This window comes from Mandrillus leucophaeus, unplaced genomic scaffold, assembly GCF_000951045.1.
Source record: "Mandrillus leucophaeus isolate KB7577 unplaced genomic scaffold, Mleu.le_1.0 Scaffold1, whole genome shotgun sequence".
Classification (NCBI taxonomy): domain Eukaryota; kingdom Metazoa; phylum Chordata; class Mammalia; order Primates; family Cercopithecidae; genus Mandrillus; species Mandrillus leucophaeus.
Window position 1 is genome coordinate 4,947,287 of NW_012098097.1, and position 4,331 is coordinate 4,951,617.

The following is a 4,331-nucleotide window of genomic DNA, read 5'->3' on the forward strand; positions in this document are numbered from 1 at the left end:
TTTATGAAAGTAATGTAAGTGGATCTCTGTTCTTTGACACTTGTAGGAATCCAAGGAATACAATGCCTGTAACTGTGTGTCAAGCAAGGAAGGAAAAGGTGAAAGCCCATCAACAATCTGTAAATTTTAATAGCTCTAAACATTGTCAAGAGGTTCTCCTCAATCATTTTGTGATGAATCTGAGATGTCCACAAAGACTCCATTGTTCCACTTAGAAGACACCAGATTCACTAAATGTTCATACAAGCACACCAACTGCAACATACAAAAGCTTTAATTCTTTTTGTAAAAAGCAAGCCATCTATTTGCCTTGGAAATAATAATAAAGTACAAGTAGCTCTGACTCTGCATTTGGACAAGGGTGAACCATGATAGATATTTAGGAAGGGTTTTAAATCATGTGTATGGTGGCCACAGAGTAAAAAAGAACAGAGAAGACTCAAGTTATTGTCAGGTGTGTATGTGTCATCAGCACACACTGGGGGAGGAGTGTCCTCACTAAGTGCCACCATCCCTAGTAGCTGTTAGTCTGTCACGAAGCACCATGATCTGGCATGGACCCCCAACTGCCACTTGCGAGAAGGTCTTCACAGCAGACTGTGCATCTGTGTCACAAAACACGGCTGCAATGAACAACAGTGTTCATTTTTTGCCCTTCCAAATGTATACTTATGTGTGATCCAAGCAAAGAAAGTTGAGGATGGAGAACACCAGCCTTCACCATCAGTTCCCTTGCTGAAGCCTTCTCCAACAGCCCTAAGGTCCGAGAGCCTGATGAACTTCTGCACTGATCCGTGTATCATTCTGGAACTTGATGGCTGAGGAATACAATGAGATCCCAAACAAATGAGAAGAGTTACTATTCCAAGGCTGCTTGCAACGCACAAACACTGGCCTCTTTAGACGGAGCAGGAACAAAAATTCAGATCCTATTTGACCTAAGTGTGGTTAACTATTCACTCTGTATCCGGCTGGAAGATAATGGAGCAAACAAGAATTGCTGAGTACAAAGGCACAGCAGACATGGGAGGCGGGGGGCAAGAAAGGGTGTGGTAGAAAGCCCTTTGGTTGCCTGAGACAGGGAGGGGGAAGAGTCTCATGAGCAGCAGCAGCAGAGGAAACATTTTCCACAAGGAAGAAGGACAAGGTCTGGCATAATGAGTCTTCTCCAACTGTAGGTCACCTCCAGCGATGCATCCCTCTGCTCCTTCAGGTCAACACAGACTATTTCTCATTGTGAAGGTCTTTGCTTTCTACCCAAATGGCTCCTCAAATCCAAAGGTTTCTTTATTCTCCAAAATAAGATTATTATTAGTATTATTTTGAGACAGGGTCTCTCGCTCTGTTGCCCAGGCTGGAGTGCAGTGGGGTAATCACAGTTCATTGCAGCCTCAACGTCCCAGGCTCCATACATCCTCTTGCCTCAGCCTCCTGGGTAGCTGGGACTACAGGCACATGCCACCATGCCCTGCTAATTTTTTATTTTATTATTACTATTCTTTAGAGATGGGGTCTCCTTATGTTGCCCAGGCTGGTCTTGAACTCCCAGGCTCAAGCGATCCTCTCACCTCGGTTTCCCAAAGTGTTGGGATTATAGGCATGAGGCACCATGCCCAGCCAAGAATTTCTGATCAAATTTGGAGCTCTTGCCTCTCAAGAGGTGGTTCAGCCTTGGCCAGGTCCTTCCAGGGGGTCCAGGTGGCATACGGGGGTTCCACTAAGCTTCCTGGTGGGAACGTGGATCAGTCCTCCTTCCCATCCTGTGGATCAAAAAACAGCATGAGAGATATATTCTAGCTTCTGCCTTTTCAGGGGCTAACATCACATTACTGTCTTTGGTTCATAATGTTTTAGCTGTTGAACAGAACACATACTTCAAAAAGCAGTATTTTAGTTAAGTGGGGTGGTTGGGGGGAAGCCTATTTATACCTCTCAAGGAACGATCCATCCCCTGAATCATCACCAGGAACCCTCCTACACAAATCCCACCACGACATCCAGAGCTGATTTTTTAAAATGCCACTGAGCACAGCCAGTCCTGAGGAAGTGGAAAATTCTGTTTTTCAGCCAGTCACCATTATTTCTGTGATTTACGGGGCAGGGAGCATGGGGGTGGTAGATCACCTACTTCATAGTGGAAAGCCAAGGCACAGAGGGTGCCGGTGTTCTTGCTACAGAACAGCAGGGCTCTGGTTCCTAATCCTCATGTTTAGGATTTACTAGGAACTTCTCTCTGCTTCTGAAACACCCTTAACAATAAATTAGGAACTTACCCAGAGTGGATAGCTCAGAGGAAGTGGGAAGACACCATTAAATATATTTCTTCTTCCTTCATTCTGATAGCAAATAAATTAAGATGGACTTGGACTCATGACACTTTCCTTGATGTTCACCCCCCAGCATTACCTTCCATTACTGAGTAACAAATATATTGAATAGGACCAAATGCCCTCAGGAGACTGCCCTATTTTAAAACTGATGAGTCTCAGTAGTGCAAGTGAGGGGCCTTGTATTAGTCTGTTTTCACACCACTATAAAGAAATACCTAAGACTGGGTAATTTGCAAAGGAGAGAGGTTTAATTGACTCTCGGTTCCACGTGTCTGGGGAGGCCTCAGGAAACTTACAATGGTGGCAGAAGGCAAAGAGGAAGCAAGGACCTTCCTCACATGGTGGCAGGAGAGAGACGAGCAAGCAGGGGAAATGCCAGACACTTATAAAACCATCAGATGTCATAAGAACTCACTCACTATCATGAGAACAGCATGGGGGAACCAGACCCCATGATCCAATCACTTCCCACCAGATTCCTCCCTCCACACCTGGGGATTATGGGGATTACAATCAAGATGAGATTTGGGTGGGGACACAAAGCCAAGCCATGTCAGGCCTATTCACAGATATAGATAACACAGGCCTTATGAAAGAGACTGCCCTCTGGGTCTCTGATTCTAGCAATCACTATCAATCCACAAGGAATACCTGGGCAACCACAAATCCATGCATTCACAAGTACCATATTGGATTAGATGCTGTGGATACAGGAATCAACCAGACAGGCAAACCCCACCCTCACAGGTCATAATGGAGACATAACATGGATCGAAGGTTTCCTTAGGCAAGTGTGGGGCCAGAGGACAGCAAGGCCTTGAGGGAAATGCACCACGGATTCTGGGGGCATTCGGAAACCAACAGGCCCTGTTCTGTCCCTCAAAAGACCTGGGGGCCCTGCTTAACCTGGTGCAAAGGAACTCTCCTTCACAAAGGCTCTAGCTGAGGCCCTGGTGGAGATGTGTGCAATGGCCAGGAAACCCAGAGAGAAGGGCACTAGTGACCAGAGATGAGACAATGACACTGTGGTGTTATACACACACACACACACACACACACACGGGTTCTCATCCAAAGTTGCTAGCTCATAACTCCCATAGCCCTCGTTACAGTCTTTTGCTATAACGTTGGGCCTCAGGAAACAGAATCCCACTCCTGCGCTCCTTACACCTGCTCCAAGACAGAACTCTAATCTTCCCCACCTTTCTGACTATGGGGCTTGAGGCCCTCCCCAGAGAGGGACTTGCCCTACACCTTGGGGAAGGAATGCTGATGTCACGAAGCTTCCATGAAACCTCAAGAGGTCAGGGTTCTTCAGGGAGCATCCAGACAGCTGGGCACACGGAAGTTCCTGGAGGGTGAAGCATCCAGGGGGGACAGGGAAGCCCCGTGCCCCTTCCCCCACACCTCATCCTATGCATCTCTTCACCTGTATCCTTTGTAACAGCTTTTAGAATAAACCACTAAATGGGTTTCCCTGAGTTCTGTGAGCTGCTCCAGCAAATTAATTGAACCCAGAGAGGGGAGTCATGGGAACCCCAACTTGAAGCTGGTCGGTGAGAAGTTCCAGAGGCCGAGACTGGCAACTGGTGTCTGGGGAGGAGGGGGCAGCCTTGGGTACTGAGTCCTCAACCCGTGGGATCTGATGCTATGTCCAGGCAGATGGTATCAGAGTTGAATTGGTGTCGGGGAAACACCTGCACACATTCAGTCACCGACGTCTTCCGTGTTGATTGTTGCAGTGTGAGAGCAGAGGAAAAGCATGGTTGGAAAGCGTTTTCCCTGCACAGTCATGATGAGAGCCGGGGAGGGACTGACGAGAAGAAAATGGTCCAAGACATTTCTCTGCGGATGAACTGGGACAGGAGAGTCTGCATTTTAGAATCGATTAAAAAATAAAAGGATGAAAATCCAAAAAGGCAACCAATGTGCAGACACAGAAGTGCTTGTTCGCTCTGGGCAGCTCTCTGATTGGTGGCCAAGAAGGAAGCCAGGAGCCTT

At 47.2% G+C, this 4,331-nt stretch overlaps 1 long non-coding RNA gene across 2 annotated transcripts in view; it reads right to left on the bottom strand.

Annotated features, from left to right (window-relative positions):
- Positions 1 to 252: 252 nt before the first annotated feature.
- Positions 253 to 4,331, bottom strand: part of LOC105552318 — a 198,609-nt gene continuing 194,530 nt past the window's right edge. For both annotated transcript variants that reach the window (XR_001008080.1, XR_001008033.1), the window contains one exon: positions 253 to 1,760. This is a non-coding gene — a long non-coding RNA (uncharacterized LOC105552318). The remainder of the gene's footprint in view (positions 1,761 to 4,331) is intronic.